Source organism: Myotis myotis, unplaced genomic scaffold (genome assembly GCF_014108235.1).
Source record: "Myotis myotis isolate mMyoMyo1 unplaced genomic scaffold, mMyoMyo1.p scaffold_m19_p_19, whole genome shotgun sequence".
NCBI classification, from domain to species: Eukaryota; Metazoa; Chordata; class Mammalia; order Chiroptera; family Vespertilionidae; genus Myotis; species Myotis myotis.
Window position 1 is genome coordinate 22,682,900 of NW_023416323.1, and position 16,015 is coordinate 22,698,914.

Genomic DNA, 16,015 nt, shown 5'->3' on the forward strand with positions numbered 1-16,015 from the left:
GGATGGGAGCATAAGACTATACAAGATTCCAGAAGGTGAGCCATAATGTGGCACCAACAGGATCAGAGAGCAGGCTGTACCATAACTGGCAGTCTATACCTGTCTGGGAGTTACTGGGGAAGGGAGATGAGCTAGGCAGGAAAAGGGCCTGTGGTGTGACGTGATTTTGGAGAGGGTGCTAGTTAAGTCAAGGAGTTGTGGCAGGACCACCATGGCAAAGAAAAGAAAGGAAAAATGCAGAAAACATGGGGACTGGGGAGTCTGGGGCTTGTCTGACTTAATGCCAAGCACTCCTGGTCAGCAAAGACCAGCTAAGGGCCATCAGTGGATGCAGCTTTGGGAGGTTGATCAAACACTTTACAAGTAAACCCCATAACTAAGAGGCTGGTCTACAAAGAGACAGAGTGCTAAGGAATTCCCACTTTCTTGGCCGACAGTTGTGGCAATGGTCTCCATTCAGCTTAGGATCCTACCACAGAAAGAACAGCTGCCAAGGCCTGGTCTCTGCTTGGCCCTAAATAGATCAACATTTGGCCTGAGCTTGCAGATGACTTTTTATGGGCCACACCATTTAAGCTGTCCCTGTGGTCAGAAATAGCCTGGGGGTGGTCAGAACCACAACATTATAAATCTGATGCTATAATTAGTTCCCATGGACATGACTGAAGAATGTCTTTTTTGGTTCAGGTTTTGAGTAATAGATCCATAACTGCCTTTGAACAGGTCTCAGCAGAATCTGGGAATAGGCCAAGTGGTCATCTCAGCCTTCCTCCATCACCACCATCTGGCCCTTAGGCACCTCAGCTGTTGGAGAGACTTACTTTGTGCCTTGCCTGAGGCAGGAGGAAAACTCTCTTGGAGAATGGAAAATTCTCTCAAATAGTTTCTTTTGAGGTATAGCTTGCATGCACTGAAGGGCACAAATATTAAGTGTACCGTTTGATGAACTTTTACATGTGTACACATGCATGGACTGTCACTAGATCAATACATGAAACACTGCCCAGCATGCCGGAAGGCACCCCCTTTGCCCCTTCAAGATCACCGCCCCACAGACAGGTACAGGCTTTTCTGACTTCTCTCACAGGGAGAAGTCTTGGCTGCTTTTGACCTTTAAATGGAATCATACGGTGGACTCTTTTCAAGTGTTTGGCTTCTTTCAATCAACAGTAAGCCTCACTCTCAGACTTTATAACATATATTTAAATAGCACCTCTGGCCCTGACTGGTTTGGCTCAGTGGATAGAGTGTCGGCCTGTGGACTAAAGGGTCCCAGGTTTGATTCCGGTCAAGGGCATGTACCTTGGTTGCGGGCACATCCCCAGTGTGGGGGGTGGTGCAGGAAGCAGCTGCTCGATGCTTCTCTCTCATGGATGTTTCTAACTATCCCTCTCCCTTCCTCTCTGTAAAAAATCAATAAAATATATTAAAATAAATAAATAAATAGCACCTCTGTTCGCTTGTCTTGGGCTCCATTATGGGCTGGGCTCAGAGCAATCCTCATGTTTAATCCTCACTGCAAACTCGGCAGATGGGAACTATTATTCCAATTTTCCTGATGAGGAAATGTGAGCATAGAGAAATTAAGGGACTGGGTGCAAAACCCCAGGCTGGAAATTAGCATATTGGGATAAATGAGATCAAGTGTTTAGATTCCAAAATCCATATTCTCTCCTCTTGGCCAATTTGGTTTTGACTCTTAACTCTGGGATTGGGAATAATTCATGTAAAGTTCTTCTTACAGTGCCTGACACGTTGTATGTGGCAACAAATATTAGCCATGGCGATGATGAAGATAAAGGGGATAATGATGATTATGCTGCGCCTTGTATTAATGTTGGGGAAGCAGAAAGGAACAAGACATATAATAAACACATAAACAGCTCTATAATGATGTATCCTGACTCTGAAGGGGAGAGATGGGTTGATTTGGGCCATGGTGCATGGTGAGGCTTAGACATGTCTGAAATGACATTTTTCTTCTTGAACTGCGGAGAACAAGGCTGGAGACCTTCAGCAATGTCACATAGCAGTTATTGAAGATGCCTAAGATATTCTCCCAAATAGGTATGCAACACTAACCAGCTTTGCTCTAATAAAGCTCTTCACCTGAGAGGCTCAATTACACCTGCAGTGGGCTCTTCAGAAAGAGCATTTAAAAGGCAGCTTCGCCCTTGACTCTTGAGTCTGCATGTCAGAAGCACTTAACTCAAACACTTTGGATTACCAACAGCAATCAAGGCATCTGCTCCTGGGCCAGACCACCCTTGCGTGGTGCTCTGACACTGAAGGCACTTGTAATATCATTATATTATCATTGAGTCCATTGCCGCTTGAGAAGATGAGCTTGGGGTCCTGATATTTCCAGGCCTCCTTTGAAGGAATCTCTGCCAAGTACCTCTTCCCACCAAACCTGCAATCTATATTCCATTGTATGACCTGAGATTCTGCTTCAGAAAAAATACAAACACACACACAAACTCCACTTAATGGGTTCATTGTGATTCTGCCTTCCTTTGAAGACACTAGAAGGGCACCTCTTCTTACAATGGCTTGGCTAGGTTCTGTTGTGGGTGCACAAAGCACATGGGAATCTTGTAAAAATTACTCCTGTGTACTGATATTTTCTTTGGCGCTGCCTCAGTAGGATTAAGAGAGCCAGTGTGGATCTAGCACCATCTTGGCCTCATTCGTTTGGTTGAACCACCAGGTAAAGCACTTGCCTGGGTGCTTTAGATCAGGTTATTACAGAACGTACATCTTTAAACACTTCACATTACAAGATGCCCCCACTAAGAGGCTTGCAAGGACAAAAACTTCAAAGGACAAAGATTCCCATTTTCTTCAAGAACTCTGCTCAGGGAGGAAAAGGAAGAAATTTGCCAGCACTATAGGAATTCCTATTTGTCTTGTTTAAAGTTGCAAGCGAGTAAGTTAAACGTGTACTGGATGGCATGAACTGAACTTCCACTCAAGAATGTGAAATGTCAACAGCCAAGTTCTTCTTTTCATTATCTCCATGTCCTCAGCAGTAGCAGAGCTCCAATGCACAGATGGGTCCCATTCAACATCAATGGAATGCTCTCTCATAACTGACCTGCCAAGTAATAGGTTACCAGGACATTTTGCAGCAAGAAAAGAGATAAGGATCCTTGGGTGGAAGTAGCTGGGAGCCACAGTTTAGCTCAATTTGGTGAAGTTCTTTCTAATAATTATAACTTCGCATAGTAACAAATTTACTATTACGTAGGGCTTATTAGTCATCTGATGGAAATGACGTATCAGGCTAATGTTAGATTAATCAACAACCAATGAACTGAAGACATCTTGGTGAAGTTGTCATTGGTCATAAGGAATCAGAAATGGAAGGACTGCATCTAGTTTTTCATAAAACTAAATGTACCGAAATTTCTAAGCTGTCCTTACACACCAAAAGACAACACTGGCAAGACAATCAGTATCAGCTCATGAAAAACAAGACTTTTTGGCAAAATAAATGACAAAGGTAAGCAAACACTGATACTTCCTATATATAAGAAATGCGTTGATGCCACAGTTCACCTATATTAATATAATTAACATTTTTTTTTAAATCTATATCCAACAGTCACCACAGATGACAAGTATAACCTAACCCAATGGCAATTGCTAGGAAGAATATAGATCTTACATTATTTTTACCTTCACCTGACATACTTTAGCCGTATATTGACCACTTAGGAACATTCTTCTGGCCATAAACCCAATCAATAATTCACTGGTGCAGAACATATAACTACATTTTCTGCTCATAGAAACCCATTGATAATGAGTGCTGATTATAGAGCAGAGAAACCAAAGGTGTTCAGGCGCAGAGCGCTCCCTCTCAGAGGACTAACCTGAAAATGATCCTTGTATTGCCTACAAATGAAATATTTAAAACAATATTTTGATGCCCTGAGTTATACCTGACATATTTGTCGATTTTCACAGACGCTGGAGTGATTAGATTTGGGGGTCAGTTACTTTAAGGTCATCTGAAGACCACACATTTTAATTTCAAATAGAGGATGACAAACCTGATAAGCAAAACTTTATAAAATAAAAGGATATGAAATCAACTTACTCTACTAGTTGGTATGGGGAAAACTTTTGTATTAAGTCCTGTCATCTAAAGGTAGGGAACCTGGTGTTACAAGAGATAATTCTCCTGACAAATAACCTTGATACTTTAAGGCATCTAGAAAATGTATTGTAATAAACTACTGTAAACCATGGGTAGCATTTATTCTCAGCGAGGAGGGGCCAGAAGGCAAGGAGACTTTGGTTTGATGTTTTAAGAAATTAATTTGTAAAGAACATATTCTTAGGCATTCACAATAAATCTAGAAAAAAACCTGTACAATGAATGTGTGTGATGGCAGGAGTAGCAGGCAAGCGGTCACAACTGCAAAGAGTTAAACTATAAAGACAATGAAATGGCCTAGAAGTGCTTTAAAACTCAATTAAAATAAAACCAGTCCCTGTTAGTTTTTCCAATCCAGATTTAAGACTCATTCTGTATTATCTCTGCATATGAAAAAGGGTACAGCAAGTGAATTTTGAATTATCCTAACCCATTTTCTCAGCTATAGAAAATGCTGGCTTCCAGCCCAATGAATACAATAGCCACATGCTCAAGACCCTTAATTATCTAATTAATGCAGTGTCATTTTAGCAATTAGTTCAAATGACCATATGTAACCTTCCTCTTTATAAGATCAAAATTGTAAGTATTTTAAAAATACTTGTGATACCATGCCATTTCCTGCGCATTAAAGGTATACAACAGCAGTTAAAAACAGAAAATGACCAAGAAAGCTTTTAAATAATAAGAATTTTTTTTAATTAATTAAATAATAGTTAAAAAAACACACAAAAAACAACACACAACAAAACACCAAACCAGCTATAAAATGGGCAACAGCTGATTTTCATAAGATTAAGCTCATAAGATAATTTGACAGGTACCCTTTAGATATCTCCTAACTAGACTTGTCTTTGCATGGCCCTTGCTTTCAGTGGGACAGAGAATGCCAGCCCCCCCCCCCCCCCCCCCCCCCCAGAGCTAGCAAAGAGTTCCCAGGTGCTACTGTGCCTTAAACACTCTGCATTATTTAGAAGATTCCCTCACAAAGTCCTGGAGTTTTAACATTCTGAACTAAAGTTTATGGTTTGGAGTGAAATGGTGATGCTTTCCTTGGATCTCAGGGAGTCTTCAAGGCAGGCTAATTCAAATAAAAGGAAACTTAGTTTTCAAGTGCATACTGTTATGGTCCAGGTAAGGGGTTTAGAGATATTATAGCCTTATTTCATTCCTCACAACTACTTCATAAGGTATTTGTTTTCTGAGGAGGTGGGAACTCAAATATTTCTCAGCCTGTTTCTCCATCTGTAGAGAGAGAAGATCTCCCAGGCCCCACCAAATCTCCTATTCCACATGTCACACCTTAGGGAGCCTGAATGGCCTCCTCTTCTAAATTAGAATACCACCTCCACATTCCCATCCCTGCATGTTTCTGGAGGCTCTGGTCCCGCACCAGCCTCATTTTCTGCTGCGTCCTACATTATATTAATTAAGAGCAAACACTGCACTGCTCTGAGGATCCCACAGGCTTCCCTTCCTCTTATCCAGTGGTTCTCAACCTTCCTAATGCCGCGACCCTTTAATACAGTTCCTCATGTTGTGGTGACCCCCAACCATAAAATTATTTTCATTGATACTTCATAACTGTAATTTTGCTGTTATGAATCGTAATGTAAATATCTGATATGCAGGATGTATTTCCATTGTTACAAATTGAACATAATTAAAGCATAGTGATTAATCACAAAAACAGTATGTAATTATATATGTGTTTTCCGATGATCTTAGGCGACCCCTGTGAAAAGGTCGTTCAACCCCCAAAGGGGTCGCGACCCACAGGTTGAGAACCGCTGCTCTTATCCTTCTGTCTGGGAGGTTCCATACTTTGCCTGCCTGGTGACCTCTGTTCACCCTTATCTTAGCCGAGTTTTCACCTCATCCTTGGAGCCTACCCTGCCCCCCTTTCTCACTTCTTATTCTATGTACTCCATAACTTTAACATATTTCGGTCACACTGCTGCAATTTATTTAAGTATCTATTTCCTTAAATAAGCTGTGGGTTTCTAAGAACAAAGCAAAACCTGGTCTTTATCCCTAGTGCTTAAAAAAGCAACATCCATAAAGCAGGAGCTTCATAATTATTGCTGAATCATTAAATGGGTTAACAACTCCAGAAAAGAGACACAGAAAGAAAAACAGGACTGAGACTGGGAGAGTAAACATAATGGAGTGACTGACAACATGAAAGAAGAAATAAAGAAAAAGAAACCCCACAAAACTATGTAAAGGGCAGACAAAAAGTGCAATAGAGGTGTGATGTAACCTTATCATGGTTATTGCTTCTTTTGTGCTCTAGGTTTCTGAAAAGAAAGACATGTCAAAGCTATAATAGCATTAGAAGTGATATTCATTTATGAGGATGCACCCTCACCATTAAACCAGTTCACAAACAAACATTCTGCAGCAATAATACATGATGCTGGTGTCAGAGACGCAATTCCAAAAGCCACACAGAAAACCAGGCTTTCAGAAAGCTACGAGGTTTCATTCATTTTCATTTACTTGCAATGTTGATGTATAATATTGATCTTTTTCCAAATGACCCATAGCTGGAAATGAATTTCTTTCACACAGTTCATAACAACTACATATCTATCTATCTATCCATCTTACCTATACATTTGTATTTGAAATATACATACACTTTATCATTGAATGACCAGAGACTAATCCAATGATATAACATTATTTTTAACTGTTGAAAAGAAAAAAAAATCCATCAGTAAGAGCTTACTTTTCTTATGTTAAGGTCAGACAGTAAGTATTTTCTGAAGCTGGTGATCAAAATGATGTATGCCTATAATATTGTAAAATATCTGTAAGAACAGACACTCTGTATTTTTTTCTTTCAAATCTGAACCCACTGACAAATGTTCTTGTGAAAATATCAGAAATCTTGATTGTTTAAAAAAACTATTACAATGAGGGTGTAATTGAGAGCAAAAAACATATATGAATACATTCTATCTAAGTAAGGTCCCGAAGCTGAATTACCAATGGCACAAGCCTAAACAAGGTCACCTGTGCATGTGCTAAATTGTAAGTTATGCCATTGACATTCTCTCGTAACAGATTCTTTGCAAAGTGGCAGCTTCTACAAGATTGCTATGATGATGTAGTCAGAGAGTGGCAGCACACAGCATTCTAGCACGATGAACTGGGGAATTATCCAAAATGCCTTTGTGAAGGTACAGAGAATGAACACAGGTACAGCCATCCCATTTAAATGATTTAGTAACTGAAGTCCAGAAAGGTTAAATAAATTGTCCAAGGTCACAAAGATGGGAAGTGGAAGAATGTGCAGTTGAACTCTAGCTGGTCTGGCTCCAAAGTGGGGAAGTTCCTTCTTGGTGTATTCAGTGTTGGATGAAAGGGAGCCAGCCAACCGATGAGCCGGGGGTCAGGGCACCCTTACTCATGGTGGCAGAGCTGGGACAGTGCTAGAACTTATACACTGAAGAAGGCTAAGTAAGATCTGAACAAGCTTTTACAATCTGAACAAGACATGAAAACATTTATATTTAATTTTATAAAAATATATTTTACATTTAAATGTAATTATATATAAACCATATATATGTAGATAGCTAAATCGATAGATGATGGATGGATGGATAGATAGATAGATAGATAGATAGATAGATAGATAGATAGATAGATAGATAGATATCCAATAAATCCAAAAGACTGAACAGAAAGTCTGTTGAACAAAAATTCACTTTCTAGCCTACCACCTCCTTGGCAGTAACAAAACTCCTCTAGTTGGGCTTGGCTGGAATGTGAATAAAAGTGATGGGTGTGCTAAATCTGAATGTAGCCCTTCTGAGGCATTGGAAGCTACCAATTTCCACCATGAGAAGAATGTGCCGTAACTCACCACATTCACCTAACCTCCAAAATGTGAAGTATGACCAGCATAGGCAACCTGTATACTAATCAGCCCATTTGGGGTGGTTTGTTAATGCAGCAATAGCACAAGGTGGAAATGGGATGGAAAAACCAATGGTCAAATCACAGAAAAATGAGCTGCTAGGAGCATATGCAGAGAGGTACAGATGGGCAAAGCTTGGAAGGATGCTTAAGAAAGAGTTAAGATGCCCACGCCAGCATTTTCATGTGGTTCCTATCCTCATGGCTGACCAGCTTCAGCATGTGCATTTAAAGGGACTGAAATGGAAAGACATTTGCCTGGTGGAGAGTGAAGGGTACTAGGCCCTTTTCAAGCCCACGGCCTCCAAGCAAAGACAATGTGCAAAAGGAATAAATGGAAATCACATGGCGGCTCTATTCTGAACTGATAGCAATGTCTGTTGGGAAAGGAATGTCAATTGTTGGGATGCATTTTGGACAAAAGAAAGAAAACTGGACATTTTGTGAGTTCTGAAAAGTCATGGAAGCATTATTTGTTGCAGAAAAGTCGGTGAAACATAGAAGGATTCAAATGGGGGCCATTTAAAAGATTCCTCAAGATTATAGCGATTACTTCTTCCCTTTCAAATGCAGAGTATATTGAAGTTTCTTTTAAAAATTCATATAGGAGAATCATTCTACGCAGCTGTAAGAGGGAAACTGTCAGACAACATTCCCAATTCAATATTATATTGTGCTTCAAGAAAAGATTTCCATATATTCTAGATTAAAAAAGCCTCATAAATAAATGATTATCCAGTGCATGCTGTGAAAAATGAAAAAAATAATTTTATGTTTGCATTTTACTCCACCAAGTAAAATTTAATCTCTCTTTTAATATAGCATGTTTTATATACAGAGGTAAAAAGATGTAACCTTATGAAAATTGATTTTTTTACATGCTTAAAAATGTCCCTTGCAGTACTTATCTAGGCATTTTCCATCCAAGATTTTCTGGGAGTATATAGAGGCATCGCACTTTGAAAACTTCACTATGTGGGGTTAAAAGTAAAGGAGTTATTGTGATTTTATTTAATGAATTTTTTCCCTTATAGTATTAAAAATAATCAAGACCAGACAGGGTCTTTATCAGTGTGTTGCCTGTTATTCAGGTTATGATTTCAAAATGGCATCATGATCTATAACAGAGGCAAGCACATGGTAGGTGCTCACTATTTGTCAAATGCTCTGCTTAAGGGAAGCAATGGAGACAATCAAAAGCCATGGTCAGAGGCTGATGTCACAGGATAGTAGGATGGGGTGAAATCAGACTACCTGGGTCTTCTTGAGAAACACTCTTGATTTTCTGAGCATCTCTCAGTGGCTCTATAAAGTATAGGATTGACACCATGCCCTTGGGACATCTGACATTGTGAAGACAAGCCCATCACAGTCTTCTGCCCTCTAAACAAATATGCCCTAACCATCTATATGGCCAGTATTTGAGAGACCCTAATCCTCAAGGGTCCAACCACTCTTATTTGAAAAGAAAACAAGCAAGCAAATAAACAATTCTGAGTACTGCCAGGCCCTCCCCTCCAGGGTGGAACTAATCTCAGGTGACATGTTACCTGAGGAAAACATAGTAGAGTAATATTGCCCGCTGTGACTCTAATTTCTTCAGTACACCAACCTGTCCCATCAGACACATCTACCTAAAATATAATATTTGCCTTGCTTACCTCTGTTCAAAAACAAAGTGAGAACTAGTACTTCCCCAGGTGAAGGATGGGGTGGAGCGTGGTGGAAAAGAGAATGATGTCTGGGGGGAGGACATAGAAGTATCAGAAAGTTCAATTTCTTAAGTTGAGCAATAGGTAGATAGGCAGTCATTCTATTTATCATTATTTTATTTGAAGTATACATAGATTACTTATGCGAACTCTTTGTTATGTATGCACATTGCATAATATTGAAAATTTAAAAATGCTCTGGCATCTTAAAACTGAATTAGGTGTCAGATGCTTGGCTCTTTTATTTTTTCTTATCTTATGTTTTTCATTCACTTGCTTTTCTTTATAGTTTTAGCACATATCTTTAACTCTTCAAGTAATTCGTTTAGTTCTGCCTATATTTTGAACTTTAAGTTAAATCATGTTATGTATAGATTTCTAATTCCACACTATGTTTCTGAGGTTCTTATATGTCGATTCAGGTCATGGTAATTCACTTATTTTTACTGCTTTCTAGTATCCTACTGTATGAATATGCTCCCATTTATTCCCCCTTTAATAAGGATGTCCCTAAAGAGTGTTCAGTTTCTTGGTTCCCAAATCTGTTATGACGTTGGACATGGCATTTACCTTTCCAAGCCCTAACTGATACATTAAAAACTATATAATTGACACAATAACACACACACATACACACAATATTTCTGAGTTCCTAACACTAACACTTAGGAGCTGTTGCTGTTCCATTCTCCCTCATTGGGTGTTCAGAAATGTACATTTATCTCCTACTTTGAATACATACCCACTTAGATCCAAAGAAAGGATCAATATTTCACATCAGCAGAGACCTCAATTCTAAATTTAAAAATCACAGGGCACATGAACAAGCCCTCTGGTCAATGCTATCCCTTCAACAGTGCATAATGTTTCCCTGGACAGGGTGCCTTTTCACTTTGGGTCCCTTCTGTCTGGAACACGTTTCCTCTGGCTCTTTTTGCTGCTGGCACCTTCTCATCTCTGGCCATCACTTCTAGAGCACCTTCCTGACCTTCCTCTCTGGCATGGGGACATGTTTGCTTGCTGCCCAACATGTGTCCCTAAAGGAATATATTTTATCTAGTCATTTACTTGTTTCTTCCTGGGTGTCCCCACTGGAATGTGAACCCTGTGGGAGAGGCAAGCGCTGGCTTGTCTGGGGGTTCACCTGTGTCCTTAGGGCATCTAGTAGGAAGGTGGTAAATAAGTAATTGTTGCATTAATTCATCTAACACCATGTTTCAGAAAAGATTTCATGGCAAAACTGGAGATGTATATGTGAGTTTATCCTATATAATAAAAGGCTAACATGCAAATCGACCAAACGGCGGAATGACCAGTTGCTATGATGCATACTCTGGTGGCCAGCCCGCGATCTGCCCCAATGGGCCTCCATAACCACCCATGGCCCCACCCCCCAGCCGGCCCCGCCTCTGATTGCCACCCCCACCCTGGGCTCAGATGTTGAATGTCTGCCTCCCCATAGCCACTTGGTCTCCCCGGAGCCAAGGCTGCTCCAGCAGGTGAGCTGCGCCCACATCTACAGCGCCCTGGCCCAAACGGCCTGCAAGATCAACCTGGCCAAGTTCACCCACGGCAAGTGTTCCACCCTAATCATGACTGACGGGGTGGCCCCAGGCCTGGACATCCTGCTGCTGGACAATGTTATCAACTTCAGCTTCCCGGCCAAGGACAAGCTCTTCCTGTACCGCGCATGTGGGTCGTGTGGCCCAGACTGGCCAAAGTGGCATAGCCTACTCCTTGGTGGCCCCAGATGAAGTTCCCTACCTGCTGGACCTGCATCTGTTCCTGGGCCGTGCCCTCACCCTCACCTGCCCCCACGAGTAACCCTCAGGTGCGGTAAACGTGGATGGCGTGCTGGGCCAGGTGCCACAGAGCATGGTGGATGAAGAGGACTGCGGCCTGCAGAATACCCTGGAGGTGTCTCTGGAGCAGCGGGGCCTGGGCTGCAAGGCTGACAACGCCCAGCAGCAGTACATGCGCTTGTGGCTGGCACCCTCACCAGAGTCCATCAAGTGGGCCAAGGAGCTGGACCTCGCGGGGCTGGGCCTGCACCTCCTCTTCAGCTCGAGCTTCTAGAAGGAAGAGCTGCAGTGGCTGAGGCTGGTGGACAGCATCAAGCAGTACCGCTTGTGGGCGACCATCTTTGAGATCAATGCCTCCAGCCAGGACCTGAGCAGCCAGGAGATGCAGGCCAAGTGGCAGAAGGACTGCAAGGCCATTGCCAACTTCCAGCAGGGCCGGCAGGAGCAGCAGGAGGGCCTGGCTGGCCTAGCCCCAAGCTGCCCAGCACAGCAGGTGGAGTAGCCTGGCAAAGAGGAGGAGGCAGAGGAGGCAGCGGGAGAGAGCATGGAGGATGTCTTCACAGAGGTTGTGGGCCGGAAACGGCAGCAGCCAGGACCTGAGCAGGAAGCCAAGAGGTGGAAGGAGGAGTCCCAGCTGCTGGTCCAGGATTTCTATGTCCCTTATCAGCCCAAGGACTTCGACAGTGACAGAGCCTGAGCATTGGTGGGGACAGGGGAGCCTTTGAGTAGCAGATGGTTGGCGCTCTCCTGGACCTGATGGGGGACAAGGCCCAGAACCTGACCAGGGGCCAGCAGCAGCTCAAGTGGGACTGGAAAAAGAAGCAGTTTGTGGGACAGGCAGGACAGAAGGACAAGAAGAAGATCAAGACAGAAAGTGGTCACTATATCAGCAGCTCCTACAAGTGGGACTTCTACCAGAAGCGGAAGCAGAAACAGAAAATCGCCATACGCTCAACACCTGAGTCCCAGTGGGCCACCAGCAGTCGGCCCTGTCAGTGGCACTGTTTTGGCCCAATCCGGTCGGGGCATGTACAGTAGGCAAACAATTGATGTGTCTTTCTCACATCCATGTTTCTCTCTCTGTCTCTCGCCTTCTCATTTACTTTAAAAATCAATGAAAAATGTCCTCAGGTGAGGATTAACAAAATAAAAACCAAAATATGCATACATACACACATATACATGAATATTGGGGGGCTGAGGGCAGGGCCTCACAGGTGCACAAATTCCGTGCATTGGGCCTCTACACCTATATAATAAAACCCTAATATGCAAATTGACCAAATAGCAGAACGACCGGTCGCTATGATGCACACTGACCACTAGGGGGCAGACACTGAACGCAGGAGCTGCCCCCTGGTGGTCAGTGCACTCTCTCAGGGGGAGCACTGCTTAGCCAGAAATCGGGCTCATGACTGGTGAGCAGAGCTGTGGTGGCAGGAGCCTCTCCTGCCTCCACTATAGGCAGGTGGTAAGGAGCAAGGGGTTCCAGACTGTGAAAGCCCTGGACTGAGAGAGGGATGTCTCACTGCCAGCGCAGGCCCCTGAGGGGGCCCAGACTGCAAGAGAGTGCAGGCCAGGCTGAGGGAACTCCTACCCGCTTTTCCCCCTCCCCAGTGCACGAATGTTGTGCACCGGGCCTCTAGTATGTAAATAAAACATGTGGGCACCAGATCCCTGACCCAGCTGTCTTCCTTTCCACCTGAGCTTGGCCACACACAGTTCTATGTTAGAAAGGCAAACTGAGACACAGGTCTTTCCTGCATCTCACCTGTTTCCCCTTCATTGTAAGCATCTAATATAAAAGTTATATGAAAAGAAATCAACAAGAGAATGCATTTTCTTTCTCTTTAATCTAACTAATTGTTTTAGAGTTTTACTCTCACCAATAACCATCCCCTTGCAAGCTCTTAAGGATGGAAACCATCACTTCTCACATTTGAAATTCAAAGAGGAAGTTCAGAGAGCACCACATGAGAAAAGGTATGGCTATTTATGAACAAGGAAGACACTTGGCCAGAAACAGTGGCTTGTCGATGAGGTCACATCATATTATGAATATGGTTTATCACTAGCTCCCAAAGATACATCCTTTCTTTGGTCAATACGAAAAGGATAAAGACCCTTTTAAATGAAAACATTTGCTAATGAAATTAGTATCGTTATTGAGGAAGTGCTAAGTTTCCTGCTCACTGAGAGTTTAATAAAAATGTTATGTCTACTCTATAACTGTGATTAATCAGTGTGGTATTGAGAAGGGCAAAGATCCTTTTTCAACAAGGCAATTTTCAAAATTTGAAAAGGTGTAAATTTCATGCAAATTGCTCCATAATCATATATATACAAAACAGAGCTGACAAAATTGCAGTTAGGAAAGGAATCATTAACATTTACTAGTAAATCCCCTCTCTACCCCCCCCCCCCCAATTTTTTCAACTGCACCTTAAAAAGTACACTGCAAACAAGAAGTTATGAGCAAGTGAAAAGCATACAGTTCGTGAAGGTCAACAAAGTTATAACAATGTTAAACTCAAACGTGGGTATCCAGTTTGAAGACCAACCTGAAATAGGTTTTATAAAGGAAATACTGCTGTAATGCAATGAAAACGTGCCCACTTGTTTTAATCACAATATAGCGAGACAGTGCAACGCGTTTCTATTTCTGACACTCCTCAGTGGGAAACGGAATGTGTCTGCGGAGGAAATCCACATTCTACTCACATGATTCCTTTTGAAAAAGTCCCAAGGCCACCTGTAATTTTAAAAAATAGTTTGCACACCTGAAGGCTCCTTAGACAGATAAAGTGGCTTACATGGTAACCCCCCTACCTCACCCTGATAGCTCATCTGGGACATGCTCCCCTCCCCATAACCAAGGAGCTGGAGGCTGCCACCAGAGGCCTCCAGCCTCATTGTGCCTGGAGTTCACACAAGCACTTGTCTGGGTAAATCCAAAGCAGGGTACTCATCTGTTTACATAGCTACGGAGAGGATAATAAGACCTCAGGTGTAAATATGACATGCTAAGATTATCAGATGCCTCGACTTATGGCCCTTAACGCTTGTAAGATGCAAGCAGAAAACAAAGTTTAAGTATCCTTGCAGAAACTAGGATGAATATTGTGACATGTAACTAACAGCCAGCTGTTTCTGGAGTTTTAGAAGTCGAAAGCCTTTTCTTATTTTTTAATATATAACTTAGAAAGCAGTGGTTAGCAATTTCTGGGCAATAACTCACAGTGATTCTAAATGGTCTAGGTATTGCCACGGCTCCATGCATTGGACAGTAATTTTTTTTTTTTTACAAGCAGGCAATCGGAGGGACAATGTAATGATAAGTAGGAAGCATTTTCCTCCCTCATCTCCACCCCATACCTCATACATTTTCTAAAATTATGGCCCTACTCAAGGCAGTTATTATGCACAGTCAATGTTCTTCAGAGGAGTTTTTCAGAGGATGATTTTTGGTTAAAGTGGCATATTTTAGAACCATCTGGTCACATGCATTAATGCATACTTTCGAATTCCACACAGATTTTTACGACGAGGTTCTTCTGCCCTGTCTCTGCCATGCGCTGCTTGTAAATAAGACAAAGACTCCTGCTGCCTTCAATCCACCGAGCAGTGAACAGTGGCTCTGGGTTTAACATGGCAATGCATTTTCCATTTTACGCTAAGATTAATAAACCTCGCCAAACCCCGGACGAGCCACTGGAAAACAAGGGCAGTAAGGTGCTCGTTTCTGTTCCATTAGACATGGGATGAGCCGCAGGTGCGCCACACTCTGTCGCTCCAGCCTGGTAATGGGCCCCGAGCAAGACCACCCCATTGGAGGCTGCGCTGAACTCACTCCCTCCTTTCCCTGACTCAGCCACAAAAGCATCTGGGCCAGGTGGAAGTTTCCACTGCGGGGGAGAGCACCTGCTTGGTTCTCTTTGCCCCAGTTTTGCAGCAAAGGGCACCCTCTAAAAGTACATCAGTCTGGGATGGTGGGGGACAGGGGTGAGCTAAGGGACCTCTCCACTTCTTGGCAGTGGAAGAGGACAGCCTCTGGGAGCTACCTTGTGAAAAGGAAGGAGATCAAGGCTCAAGAGGGCCTTGCCATTCATGCCCTTCACCAAGGTGGGATTTGTGGTAACCACTTGGCCTCTCTGACCCTCAGTTTCTTCATCTGAAACTGGGGATGATGAGCATCCGTAACTCATGGTGTGGGGATAAACAAATAATGAATCTATAATGTCAGCCTCCTACCTGGCACATGAAAGACCCATCATAAATGTGAGCTTCTGGTATAGTCACACTGGCTATTGCTATGTTACTATGTTACTGCTATTCAGAGACATAACCCCCCTGATCTTCAATCTCCTCAGCTGTAAATTGAAGATAGCCACATGTAGGAGAGACAG

At 42.6% G+C, this 16,015-nt stretch overlaps 1 protein-coding gene and 1 long non-coding RNA gene across 2 annotated transcripts in view; both read right to left on the bottom strand.

The window, feature by feature from the left end:
• The window catches only part of WWOX (WW domain containing oxidoreductase), a 930,714-nt gene that overhangs the window by 517,558 nt on the left and 397,141 nt on the right, over positions 1-16,015 (bottom strand). The gene's annotated exons all lie outside the window — the stretch shown is intronic.
• The window catches only part of LOC118674135, a 77,324-nt gene that overhangs the window by 36,252 nt on the left and 25,057 nt on the right, over positions 1-16,015 (bottom strand). Inside the window, exon 2 of the long non-coding RNA XR_004973579.1 lies at positions 1,451-1,555. This is a non-coding gene — a long non-coding RNA (uncharacterized LOC118674135). The remainder of the gene's footprint in view (positions 1-1,450; positions 1,556-16,015) is intronic.